Source organism: Heterodontus francisci, chromosome 13, assembly GCF_036365525.1.
Source record: "Heterodontus francisci isolate sHetFra1 chromosome 13, sHetFra1.hap1, whole genome shotgun sequence".
Taxonomy (NCBI): domain Eukaryota; kingdom Metazoa; phylum Chordata; class Chondrichthyes; order Heterodontiformes; family Heterodontidae; genus Heterodontus; species Heterodontus francisci.
In genome coordinates, this window is record NC_090383.1 from 86,255,010 (window position 1) to 86,269,537 (window position 14,528).

At 45.3% G+C, this 14,528-nt stretch overlaps 1 long non-coding RNA gene across 2 annotated transcripts in view; it reads right to left on the reverse strand.

Annotated features, from left to right (window-relative positions):
• LOC137376478 (uncharacterized) overlaps positions 1-14,528 on the reverse strand; it is a 193,514-nt gene that overhangs the window by 18,814 nt on the left and 160,172 nt on the right. For both annotated transcript variants that reach the window (XR_010976235.1, XR_010976229.1), the window contains exon 3: positions 7,961-8,096. This is a non-coding gene — a long non-coding RNA (uncharacterized lncRNA). The remainder of the gene's footprint in view (positions 1-7,960; positions 8,097-14,528) is intronic.

The following is a 14,528-nucleotide window of genomic DNA, read 5'->3' on the forward strand; positions in this document are numbered from 1 at the left end:
TAAGGATAAGTCCATCAACCACAGGCCAGTCAGTTTAATCTTGATTGCGGGAAAACTTTTAGAAACGATAATCTGTGACAAAATTAACAGTCATTTGTACATGTGTGGGTTAATTAACGAAAGCCAGCATGGATTTGTTAATCATGTTATAAACACAATTTGCCTTTGAGTTTTCTGGTGAGGTAACACAGAGGGTTGATGTGGTGTACATGGACTTCCAAAAGGCATTTGATAAAGTACCACATAGCAGGCTTGTCAGCAAAGTTAAAGCCCATGGAATAAAAGGGACAGTGGTAGCATGGATACCAAGTTGTCTGAGTGACAGTAAACCTTAGTGGTGAATGGTTGATTTTCGGACTGGAGGCGGTATACAGTGGGGTTTCTCAGGGATCTGTATTAGGACCCCTGCATTTCTTGATTTATATTCATGACCTAGTCTTGTGCGTACAGGGCACAATATCAAAATTTGCAGATGACATAAAACTTGGAAATATTTGATTTGTCACTAGACAGACTTCAAGAGGATACAGATAGGCTGGTGGAATTGGCAGACACGTATTAGATGAAATTTAATGCAGAGAAGTGTGAAGTGATACACTTTATTTTTTTTTAAATTTAGAGATACAGCACTGAAACAGGCCCTTCGGCCCACCGAGTCTGTGCCGACCAAGAACCACCCATTTATACTAACCCTACATTTAATCCCATATTCCCTACCACCTACCTACACTAGGGGCAATTTACAATGGTCAATTTACCTATCACCTGCAAGTCTTCAGCGGTGGGAGGAAACCGGAGCACCCGGTGAAAACCCACGCAGACACAGGGAGAACTTGCAAACTCCGCACAGGCAGTACCCAGAATTGAACCCGGGTCCCTGGAGCTGTGAGGCTGCGGTGCTAACCATTGCGCCACTAGAACGAGACGAGGCAAACTAAAATAAAGGATACAATTCTAAAAGGGGTGCAGGAGTAGAGGGACCTGGAAGTATATGTGCACAAATCATTGAAGGTGGCATGGCAGGTTGAGAAAGTGGCTAATAAGGCATACAGGTCCTGGGCTTTATAAATAGGGGCATAAGAGTACAAAAGCAATGAAGTTATGGTGAACCCTTATAAAACATTTGTTTGGCCTCAACTGGAGTATTGTGTTCAATTCTGGGCACCACACTTTAGGAAGGATGTGAAGACATAAAAAAGGGTGCAGAAAAGATTTACGGGAATGGTTCTAGTTACGTGGATAGATTGGTGAATCTGGGGCTGTTCTCCTTAGAGAAGAGAAGGTTGAGAGGAGATTTGATAGAGGTGTTCAAAAATCATGAGTGGTCTGGATAGAGTAGATAGGGAGAAATTGTTCCCATTGGCAGAACAGTCGAGAACCAGAGGACAACAATTTAAGGTGCGTGGCAAAGAACCAAAGGCGACGTGAGGAAAAGCTTTTTTACGCAGTGTGTGGTTAGGATCTGGAATGCATTGCCTAAGATTGTGGTTGAGGCAGATTCAATTGAGTCATTCAAGGGGGAATTGGATGATCATCTGAAGAGAAAATTTCCAGGGCAATTGAGAAAGGCCAGGGGATTGGGACTAGGTAAGTTGCTCTTGCAGAGAGCCAGCGGGTCAAGTGGCCTCCTTCAGTGCTGTAAACATTCTATGATTCCATGGGCAGAATCTTCGCGGTCCTGTGGAGTGGGCTTGAAGGCACAGCTGAGAGGAAAATTTGAAATGGCTGCGTCAGGTTAGCAATCTGACATGTTCCATCTTCCAGGCGATCTTGCTGAAGGCAGCAGCGGGTAGCCAATCTACATAATTAAGTGCCCAACTGTGGGCAGATTGGGGACGCCGTTGGGATCATCCTGGCAGTGGATGGACCCCCTGCTGTGCCAAAGCCTGGCAGATGCCTGGTGGTGGCGTGCTAGCGGCTAGCTGGGGGGTCTGCGAGGCCTCTTTCAGTTCCCCGCTGCCAACTGGAGGCACAGGCATTGTGTGGGGGTGGGGGGGGAGGGTTCACAGCTGCGGCCGTAGGCCATCCTGTGGGGAGGTTTTCCCTTCGCGGGTGTCCTGGCAGCTGTGGCCACATTTTAATTGAAAAAATTTAATACCTCTTCAGAGCGTGTCTCAAGATACCCTCCCAGTCCCAATCCTGCAGAGGCAGCATCCACCTCTGCTGGTGGGGCTGCTGTCCTTCCAAGGCTACAGGCCCAGGAACCTGCCCACTGTCCTGAATTGGACTGTGGTCATGGAGGCGGCCAACTAGGAGGCTGTCTGTCAGAAGATTGTGTCGGCGGGTGCATTGCCAGCAAGTGCGGGGTTGGGAGACAGAAATCGTCCCAATCTGTGATTAAATTTTAAAGAGCATATGATTCTGCCCTATGATTCTAAAAGGGAGGCTCAGAAACACATTTGCAATTGTCAGGCAAGACCCCCCACCTGCCAAGAATGAGAATTAATTTCGCCGTATGAACATTGATTACAAACTATTGGTGAAGAAAGAACTTGCTTTAAAAAACAATTGGAGACTTTGGCTAGAGAGACATTAGCATATCAACAGACAAGTGCTTCAAAGGACAAAGGGGCTATTCCATGCTTCAATTTAATCCACAATGGACTTTTGACTACTAGACGTTGAAGCATTCCAGGTTAACTACTAAGATGGCTGAATACACAAACAGATGTGGGTGGATGGGTTTGGTCACATGGCTGGCTGACTGTTGGAGTTTTTTTGAATTTGAGCTTCCAGCAGGGAATTTGAAATCAGAAGGCTGTTTTCTCCCGGACTGAGAACACCTCTCTCCTGTCTGCTCTCATCTCGCTCTCGCCAGCCTCGGAAACCATTGAAGATCTATGAACCCCAAGAGAGAAACGTCTACTACAGTGAACAAGGTTTAAGAAGAATGCTGGGCCCCAATGAAAAGTAAGACTGTCTACAATCGAGGACTCAATGGCGAGCTAGAAACACAGAAACAGTAACAAGAAACCCCTTTTTGAGACTGCCTCAAACCTTTCCATTTTATTTTTCTTCTGCTCTTTTCTGTCCCTATTTGCATGTGTGTATCGCGTGTGCATGCTAGCGTAGGCGCAGCATGTATCCGTAGATGTTAACCGAATTAGAGTTTAAGTTTAAGGTTTAATAAATTTCACTTTTCTTCTTTAAACCTAAAGAAAACCTGGTGTGCTCACTTCTTTGCCTTATAATTGGAAAGCTGTGAACAAGGATTCACAAAGGGGAAGCTCAAAACACTGTGTGTTTAAAATTAAACCCAGTTGCAATAAGACCAGGTGAAGACAGTAAAAGACTCCTAGACACCTTTCTCACATGGTCGTTACAGAAATTTGGGTGCTAGTGTCTGGAATTTTACCCACAGCCAAAGGAGTGAAATTTGAAGTGGGAAGCCAAATTGTTCCCAATCAAAAAGAGCAAAATTTCAATACAGGTTTTCTTGTGGTTGTGTGTGATTGAAAACTAACATGTCTGCAACTGAAGTTGGTAGCCCTCCAAGCCAGGGTGAAATAACTTGGGACAAGTTAAAAGCACGGTCTATGGAGGAGTTGAGAAAAATGGCTGAGCAGTGTGGGATCGCTTACGTGGCAAGGCTAGGAAGTCTGAACTCCTAAGGCTAGTGGCCAACCATTTTTCCCTTGAATCTGAAGAAGTGGAAGCAGTGTGAGAAACAGAACCAGACAGGGTACTGCTAGCAAAGATACAATTGGAACAAAGGAAACTTGAATTAGAAGACAGAGCGGCACAGTGGCGCAGTGGTTAGGGCAGCACAGTGGCGCAGTGGTTAGCACTGCAGCCTCACAGCTCCAGGGACCCGGGTTCGATTCTGGGTACTGCCTGTGCAGAGTTTGCAAGTTCTCCCTGTGATCGCGTGGGTTTTGGCCGGGTGCTCCGGTTTCCTCCCACTGCCAAAGACTTGCAGGTGATAGGTAAATTGGCTGTTGTAAATTGCCCCTCGTGTAGGTAGGGAATATGGGATTACTGTAGGGTTAGTATAGATTGGTGGTTGTTGGTCGGCATAGACTCGGTGGGCCGAAGGGCCTGTTTCAGTGCTGTATCTCTAAATAAAATAAAAATAAATAAAATAAAGAAAAAGGGAGAGACAGGAAAGAGAGAGCCTTCCAAAAGGAACGTGAAGAGAATGAAAGACAGGCGAGAGAAAGAGAAATCCAAAGACAGAGAGCTGAAGCGGCTTGAGTTAACTAGGAGGTGACAGAGTAACCCCAGTGAAAGCATGGCCAGTATGGAGGAGCAGAATTCAGGGCTGGGTACAGATTGCTAAAACTCGCTCAATTAATTCCAAAATTCAATGAGGAAGATTTGGAAGAATTTTTTGTGTCTTTTTGAGAAACTGGCAAGGCAGCTAAAATGGCCAGCTGAGACCTGGTCTCTCTTATTGCAAAGCAAACTAACTGGAAAAGCCCATGAGGTTTATTCCTTGTTGCCAGATGAGAGTTCATCAAATTATGAACTGACCAAAAATGCTAACCTCGGGGCATAAGATCGCCACAAGTTTAGTACCCTCAAAAAGCAAGCCAATCAACCTTATCTGGAGTTGAAAGAAATAAGCAGCAGGCTTTTGCCCAGTGGCTGAGGGCTTTAAAAATACAGCTCAGCTATGAGGCTCTCAGAGTAATCCTGTTAGAGGAATTTTTAAAACTCGCTCCCATTCTCAATAAAGACCATGTAGAGGAGCAGCAGGTTCAGGGAGTCCGGCAAGCGGCCGTTCTGGCCAATGAGTTTGCTTTAATTTAGAAGTCGGTTTCACGGGAGAACCTTTCCTAATCAGCCCCACAAATCCGAAAAGGACAAAGGGTGGCAAAGTGATATCTGCCCAGGCAGTCCTGGAAGAGAAAGCAGGAGACACAGGGGGCCCTCGTCCAGCCAAAAAGGAAGGTGCTGTGAGCAAGTGTGAGACCAAGAGACCTGTGTGCTTCCATTGTAATAAGGCAGGGCATTTAAAAGTTGACTGCTGGAAACTCAAGGGGAAACCAGTAGGGTTAATCAGGGCACACCCACTCAGTGAAGATAGGACCCTGATGGAAAGCACAGCAGAATAAGCTGTGGCTTTAACTGCAGTACGAGTGCAACCCAGGAAACTTACTAAGGCCAGTGCAGGAAAAGTTAATAGGATTCCTGAAGGTTATCAGGGTTTTGTATTTGAAGGGAAAGTAACCCTTGAGTGGGGCAAGCAAGCCCATAGTAATTCTCAGGGACCACCAGATCCTTTTTACTGGGAAAAGGCCTGACCTTTCCCCCAGAGAGTGCAGTAAACACCAAAATGGTGGTGAATGGTCTTGGAGGGCAGTGTATGCCTGTACCTGTACACCAGGTGCACCTGGAGTGTGACCTAGTTTTGGGACCGGTGACTGTAGGGATTGTTCCTTGTTTGCCTGTGGACGGGGTTGACCTGCTCCTAGGTAATTATCTGGCAGGGGTGAAGGTGGTAGCCCCCCAGTAGTGAAAGAAGGACCGCAGGCGGTCAGAGAGGCAGGGCAGTGGCAGGAGACGGTCCCCTGCAGAGTTCCTGAACGTGTAGTGGGTCAGGCCCTGATCAAACCAGCATTAGCACTGCAGACAAATGATCATGAAGTCTGCCTGTCCGAGACTTTCTTTGGAAAGTTAGGAGACCCAGTGAATGAATTAATACATTTTCCCTAGCTGAGGCTCAGCGAGCTGACCCAGTATTGTGAAAGTTAGCACAGGCTGCCCAATCTGAAAGTGAAGCAGAGAGAGTCCCTGACTGGTACTATTTAAAGAATGAGGTACTGATGAGGAAATGGAGTTCTCCTCACAGACCTGAGGGCAAGGAGTGGACAGTAGTTCACAAGTTAGTGGTGCCACAGGGATACCGGGGAGAAATATCAAGAAGGGCCCACGAAACTACAGTGGCTGTACATGCCGGTATACAAGAGACCAAAGCCCGCATATGACAGCAGTTTGACTGGTCAAAACTTCACAAAGATGTGGTGGAGTACTGCAGGAGTAGCCACATGTGTCAGGTTGAGGGGAAACCCCCAACCTACAGTGAAACCTGCACCCCTAAGTCCTGTCCTGGTGTTAGGAGGACCCTCTAGCAGAGGGCTGATGAACTGTAAGGGAACCCCGCAGAGAGCAAAAGGGGACAGGAAGGCACACAGCTGGCAAAAGTTTAGAAAGCAATGGGGAGAAAGTGACCCAGAGGGCAGGTTAAAGGAAGTCTGGGAGGAATCCCGGATGAACACCCCTACTGTCTGGTCAACCAACCCTGAAAAATTTGAAAAGTTAGACCCCACATCCTCCTATGTAAATGCAGACTCTAGAAGCACCCCACCAGAGTTGCTAACAGCATTTACAGGAACCTGAATAGACAAAAAGAGACCTCTAGGGGGCACAGAAACCATGAGGAAGATGCATCACCTAGTCAAAGTGCCACAGGAGAGTGCAGCCAAGTCTGCACAAACATCTGCAGGTAGGAATGTCCCAGAGAACAAAGGGGAGAGTAACAAAGACTCCTGCCCCACAGTCAGAGGAAAAGGGAACCACCCATCTCCTGAAGTCAAAAGTCTTTGCATGACGCAGAGAGTTCAGGATAGATCCACCCACTACTAACTCTCCTGAGAAAAAAAAGGGGGAAATTAAAATAGCCCTGGCACCCAGAAAAGACCATTTTTAATAGGCTTTAAGATTGGTGAATGAATGGAAATGAATGAGAGAAATGCATGGTTTTTTTTTCCATATCTTATATTTCTCTGAAACCGTGTAATGAAATGCGCCGTTTTTCTTCACATCGCATTTCATTCCCGTGGTTGTGGAAGTGTTAGGCATGCCTCCCACCTGCCAAGAATGAGGAAAATTAATTTCGCCACATGAACATTGATTTTAAACTATTGTTGAAGAAAGAACTTGCTTGAAAAAACAATTGGAGACTTTGGCTGGAGAGAGCTATTAGCATATCAACAGACAACCACGTCAAAAGACAAAGGAGCTATTCCCTGCTCCAATTTAATCCACGATGGACATTTGATTACCAGATGTTAAAAGTGGAAAGGCTAGCATTCCAGGTTAACTGCTAAGATGGCCAAATACACAGAAGTGGTCAGACCAGTTTGGTCACATGAATAGCTGACTGCTGTAATTTTTTTGAATTTGAGCTTCCAACAGGGAATTTGAAATCAGAAGGCTGTTTCTCCTGGACTGTGAACACTTTTGTCTGCTCTCATCTCACTCTCACCAGCTTCGGAAACCATTGAAGACATGTGAGCCCCAAGAGAGAAAAGTCTCCTACAGTGAACAAGGTTTAAGAAGAATACTGGGCCCCAATGAAAAGTAAGAGCTGTCTACAATCAAGGACTCTAAGGCGAGCTGGAAACACAGAAACAGTAACAAGAAACCCCTTTTAGAGACTGCCTCAAACCTTTTATTTTTCTTCTCTTTTTTGTCCCTATTTGCATGTGTGTATCCCGTATGCATGCTAGCGTGGTCACGGCATGTATCCGTAGGCGTTAACCAAATTAGAGGCTTAATAAATTTCATTTTTCTCCTTTAAAACTAAAGAAAACCTGGTGTGCTTCTTTGCCTTATAATTGGAAAGCTGTGAACAAGGATTCACAAAGGGGGAGTTCAAAACACTGTGTTTAAAATTAAACTCTGTTACAATAAGACCAGGTGAAGACAGTAAAAGACCCCTAGCAAAGTTCAGAGGAGAAATGACCATGGACATTATAAAGACAAGAACGTTCACAGGACAGAGCTGAAAGATGAATCGCATATTTTCCATCCGAATTTGCTGGTCAACTATTGCAGTTTTCCTATAGAAGGAACTTCCATCGGAGAGGATCCTGCTGACACGTACATTTGTTAAAAGCAATTAGGAGATTATTCACATTTTGGGATTTTAATTCCAAGTTTGATTTGCAGTGTTTGGTCTTAGTTTACTTTTGGCAAATTGTTTTCTTTGCTGTGCAAGTGTAATCCAGCTCACCTTTATTGAAAGATTCTGATGACTGGTCTGTGACTGCAGGAAAGCAGAGATCATGAAGGTTTATGATGCTTCAGTAATTTAAACTTTTACAGGAAATCTTCCTCGTGATCCTTCTTCACAAGATGATTGGTTAAACCTAAGATATAGAGGAAATATCACACTGGAAAACTGGAAACAGCAACTTCACGTTATTCAATGCATTTGAATCGTGAGGCAGTCAAGACACCACTTATGTGAGGCTGATGGTGGAGCAGCGCAACTCAGGCAGCAACTTTTGTATTTTTGAGTTTTACTGCCCATCTGCCCTTTGCCTGAAGTTGCTGTACCATTTGTGCATAAATAAATAATGATGAATGCCATTAGCCTCACTGTTATTATGACAGTAAATTCTTGTCTCTTGTCACAGAACGTATTTTGCAAGATAGAAAACGTCTTTGTATAGTGTATTCTGAATAGAACAACACTTGTGGTATTTTAATAATTTAATAACTTTTAAAAAAACAAATGAATGTAAAAAAACTGACTAGTTTTGATAGCTAGAAAAAAGTCACTGTCGGGTATATATTAAATAAACCACTAGGTGTCATAAGATTCCAGTCTGAAAGCATTATTGTAAATCCATCTCCATGTAATTTTTCGAGATTTCTATAATTGGTTTTAAAGATACCGGGCAAGGAATTGGGCTTGTTAACATCTGATTTTTGGATACTACGAGTGCCTTTAGAGCTCCAAAATGGTGTCCATGATGTGCCACGTACACTTGTGGGATGAATCTTGGCAGGTGCAGGCATTAGCATGTACACAATGAACACCCAACGGAAGTACGCAGAGCAGGGAGATTATGACATCAATCAGTGTGCAATGCTAATTTGATGGCAGTGCTGCCATTTTGGAGCTCAGTGCTCCAGCAAACACCGTTTCTTAATCTTGCACAACTGAACACTTATTCAGCAGCAGAGGGACTCACCCCTCCTCAACCCCTCCCCATGCTAATACAGGGATCATCAAATACTTACAGGTTAGTTGCTGGTTGATTTCTTTTGACTTGCTATGATTCTACAAGAGTTTTGTGCATTCTAAAATTGTTTCAAGTTGCAAAAGTCTACGAGGAGTGGTCTGGCAAACACTGAAGGACTTTTTGCTGACTTCAGGCCTTTCATGCAAGCCAGTTGTTCTCAGACATGGGTGCACTAGTAGGCATTCTCCTAGGAATATAGCATAACTTAGAGAATGAGCAGAGGCCAGGCAGAGCAGGACAAGCTGTTGGAAGAGGGAGAGTAGGGCTCTCAGCCGGAGGCCATATCCACCCAGAATGTTCAGGGAGCAATTCTCCTACCTGAACCTCAGCGAGAAACAGTGTGTGAGATGTCTGCACTTGAGTAAGGACATCCTCACTGAAATCTGCCATCTACTGCAGCCACAACGGCAAGCTTAGATCAGAGCAAGGACTGCACTGCTAGGTGCTGTGAAGGTGACTGTGACAACAAACATTTATACGTTTACTACCAGGATAAATGCATCCTAAGAATTACTATTAAACAGGCCTATGCCAATGTAACTTGAGTATTTCCTGTGTCAATTTGCATGCGCATTTTGACTGCTGCTCCAGACCCGAACCATCACTTCCATTTTCACTCTTTTCTCTCCCTAATTTTACTTCTTTACTCTTTAGCCCTCCTGGACACATCTCCCCTGTTGTTATGCTTCCTTTTCATCTCTTCCCTCTCAGGTACTCTGGCCTTCCAAATCCCTACATCAACCCTTCAGTACTACTCAACGTTCCTACTCTCCTGCTGCCGTCCAAGATGTTTCCTCTTAGATAAGCCTACAGCTTCACTCTGTGCCTCTCTTGGCATCCTACTCTCTTAACGACCTTCCTACCTAGTGCACCGGCTGGGGGCTATTCTTGCCAATCTTTTCCCCATCCAACTCACCCCTCCCAGTGCTAACTCTGTGCATCTTGCTCCCCTCTGCACCTTCCTCCAGAATGTCCATTCACTCGTGAACAAGACCCCTGCCATCGATTAATTTATTGTGGAAGATTGCATCGACATCATGGCCTGGACGGAAGCCTGTCTGAGGAGTGGTGACACCTTCCTCCTAAATAAAGACTCCCTGCTTAGCTAGACCTACCACTACTTGCCCTGTTCAGACCATTGCAATATCAATTGGCTCTTATAACCAAATCACACCTTGGTCTATCCCCTTACTCTTCTGGCACTTTCTCCTCCTTTGAGCATCTTACCTTGTTCCACCCTTCTCACCTCTTGTTTAAAATCCTGGTTCTCAACTGCTCACCCAAATACCAAGCCAATTTTTTCACCAAGCTATCTACTTTCCTCCCTCAGCCTCTGCACTGTGACTTCTGATCTTCGGTGATTTCAGCCTCCATTTCATGTTCTCTCTCCTCTAATGTTCACTGCCCTCGTATCCTCCCTTAATGTCTCCCTCCATGTAAACTCCCCAAACCATATTCACAGCTGCCGCTAGACCTTACCATCTCACGTGGCCTGGCTACTCCCATTATATCAATCAAAGAGAAGGCCTTCTCTGATCACCTCTTTATGTTGCTATCCACCCACAACCCCCATCTCCCTCTGAATCCTATTTCCTTCCTTACCCATGCCTAGAAAAAAACTCTCCCAATTCACTTACAACTGCACTTTCAAATTCCCAGCTGCCTAACCTTTGGCCCTCTGTTCATCAGGACATTTCTGCAGCTACTGATCTGTTCAACCACACCCACACTTCTACCTTTGATGCCCTAGTTCCCACTAAAACTATTACTCTCTCTCTCACATTGGCCATTCCCCCGGTATGGCCGTCAGTTCCACTCCCTTAAGTCCAAGGTACACACTTAAATGAACAACAGTTTTAGCCATTCACTGCCAGATCTGGCAAGACCACATATAACACTATCAGGTCCTGTTCTTGTCTGCCAAAACTGCTTACTATTCCAGGATCAACCTGGAATGCAAAGGTAACCCCAGCTTCTTTTCTCTACTACAAACACCTCCTTAAACCCCTCTTCCTGTCTCCTCCACCCTCACCTTCAAGACCTCGACGTCAAAGACCTCACACCTTGCAGCACTGCTCGCCATGCCCTGCCAGTAGCTGTCACTGTGGCCTTGAAATTCTTTGCCTCTGGCTCCTTTCAAGTATCAAATGCAGTCCTCAGTGGCATCTTGCAAACAGCTACATGCCACTGCATCTTGCAGGCCACTGATGCCCTCTTTGCCAGAGCTGGACAGTACATTCAATTCACGACAGATGCACCCTCACAGGGACATTGCTGTATTTCTCCAGGGGCAGGGTATCGTAAATTGCATCCATGTGGCCATCAAGATACCCAGTGACTGGCCAGTCAGATTCATCAACAGGAAGGGCTTCCACTCCCTCAATGTCCAACTGGTCTGTGACCACAAGAAGAGCTTCCTCTATGTGATACAACCAAAACTATTTGCTCATTAGGATCACCATTGAGCAGGCCATTGGACTTCTCAAGTTGTGATTCCGGTGCCTGGACCAGTCGCGTGGCACCCTTCTGCAAGAGTCTCTGGTCACTGTGGCAGTCTGCTGCATTCTCCATAACATGGCCTTCCAGACCTGTGTGGACCTTGAGGACGGTGAGGCTCTGGAAGGAGACAGCTCATTGGCAGAAGAGAGGAGCAGGAGGTGAAAGAGGAGAATTGGAGGTTGAACAGAGAGGTGTGCCTGCCAGAGTATAAACAACAATGCAACCTTTGCAAAGGAACATCTGTAAAAACTATTGCCAAAGTACTGAAAATAGTATCGATTATAATAGAAGGGAGAAAGCTGCACAATGGATTATTGGCCTGTGTTTGATTCATGTCTAGGCTGATGGAATTGAAACTTATTGTCGTTGCTGTAAAAGTCTTAAAAGTTTGAATCCAATTTTCAATAGACATGGGCCCACACATGAAAACGTCCATTATCTGATACTAATCGCTATCACATTGGCAAATTCACTTGGAGAAATCACAAGGATACCTAGGGCTGGATTTTACCAGCCCCTTGACACCGTGGGTCGTGGCAGGGAGGCCTGTAAAATGCTAGTGGGAGTGGCTCATCACGACCCATGGCGCCGAGAAGGCCCCGCTGTATATTAGCGGTGGTGGTGAGGCCTTGGTGTGGTGGCCTTCATTAAAATATTCAAATGAGGGTAATTAAAATGCAGATGAACTTACCTGCCACTGGCGGTCATCTCACACCAATTTTATGACCACCGCCCGCAACTCACGCGCCTTCAGAACTTTGTATGGAGTTCCGAGGCGAGACCTTGATGGGGAGGGGGGAGGAATAAAATTATCAGGGTGGGATTGAAGGGGAGCATGGAAAACCTTTTTCATTGGCTGTGGGGATGGTAGGAAGGGGTTTAGGGTCAAAGGCAATAAAGTTTTGGGGGGGGAAGGTCGTGAGTGAGAACTTTTTGGGGGGATATGGAAAATAACTGACTTCTTATTCATTGGTGGGGTAGGAGAGGGGATTGCAGGTGTCAACAGACCTTTATTTGAACGTGTTAACAAAACGGTCCCTTTAAACATTGAAATTTCATCTAAGGGCTTGAAGCCCTTTAAAAATGGCGCCGGCGCCTGCGCGTTGGCACCGGACGCCGTTGCTGGGGACGTCATCGGGGGCAGCCGCTCCATTCTTTCCGTTTAAATGAGCCCCCGTGCGTAATATTGTGGGGGCTCAGCGGCGGCTGCTCAATGCGGGCAGGCTGCCGACTTCAAAGAGCACCTCTGTGATGTGCGGCGCACTAACAAAATTCAGCCCCTATTGTGGGAAATGGATAAAATTAGTGCAGTGAGAGTTATGGCATGTTGTTGCAGCAAAGCAGAGGGAGCTTCTCTCTGCAGTAACATGTCCTATTCCTGACTTGAACTTAATGCTGACATTGCGTACTACAAATATTTCGTTTCAAATGGTATGGTAGTTCCAAAGTCGTGGGGTTTGGATTCATGTCTGTTGCCAGCCATACCATCTGACTGCTGATCTCAACTGTGCCATTCTGGGAAGGTGCTTCCCACACTGTGGGAAAGATAGTTGGGAGAATTGGGAAGGGAGTCTTTACTGAGCTGCTGTCTTGCATCTCCCAGTTGCCACACCAAGAATACTCCTGGCCACAATTGGGTTGTCTATCACTCCTCTTGGAAACAGTTGAGTACATGATCCAGGGAGGTCAGATAAAAGGGTGAAAAGAAATATCTTGAAACACACATAGAAGGGTACCCACACATACATTAGATTACTCCATTTCCTTGACAGGTACACTTTCACCATAATTAGCACAAATATTCACCAAGAAATACAAGTGATAAATGAGGGGATGAAAGAAATTGAATTAGTGGTCTGAAGAAGAGAGAAAGTTTATGTGGAACCGAAGCAATTGTTCGGAGCTTTTGTATTCTCCTGCATTGGAAAATAACAAAAATACAAAAGCTGTTATTAGACCAAACTTAGTTTTAGTTTTAGTTTTAGAGAAACAGCACTGAAACAGGCCCTTTGGCCTACTGAGTCTGTGCCGACCCATTTATACTAATCCTACACTGATCCCATATTTCTACCACATCGCCACCTGTCCCTATATTTCCCTACCACCTACCTATACTAGGGGCAATTTATAATGGCCAATTAACCCATCAACCTGCAAGTCTTTGGCATGTGGGAGGAAACCGGAGCATCCGGAGAAAACCCACGCAGACACAGGGAGAACTTGCAAACTCCACACAGGCAGTACCCAGAATTGAACCCGGGTCGCTGGAGCTGTGAGGCTGCGGTGCTAACCACTGCGCCACCCCAAACTGAGCATTATTTAATATTTTATCACATGCAACTTATATATATTTTGCCACTAGTGGGTACTGAAAAAATGGGAATCGGGGATGGACTGAGCCAGTGATGCCTGGCAGCAGTTGAGCAATGTTTGCTTTCATTGTTGATTTTCATGCAGATTAATTGTTGACCATTCATCATGTTTAGTGACATTGCAGTAAATGCTGTCAAAAGGAAAGAGGAGCTGTCATGTGCGTAGAGGGAAGGAAACAGACCAGAAATGGAAATGAAAGAGTCTCTGCAGAAAAATTCTCTCAGGAGATTCCATTAAATGTGGATGGAGGTAACAAAGAGAAGCATCATTTTAGGAGAGGTGGAAAAACAGGATGAATTAGCTAGGCTGAATGGATATTCTCATTTATTTCTTTTTATGTTCTTTAAGCATTTTATTAACTTTAGGTGAAACAAACTAGGGAAAATATCATTGTGTGCAATGAGCATTAGATACAAAAGGATACATTTTCCTTGCCTTTGCCCTAGAGCATGCCTAGTTTTTTGGGTGCAAAGGTCAGGAAAAGAGACAGAGACTTGAATACTAGTGTGCCAACCTTTTCACAGTGCTCTGGGATTTCTGGGCGTGCGTGGGATTGGTCGGAGGAAGTGGGAAGCAGAGCGTAGCCTGCACCTGCAGAAGGAGTCAGATAAATGAAGTGGCACCTGCAGAAGGAGTCAGATAAATGAAGTGGGAGGGAGCAATAACAACTTCCTGCCT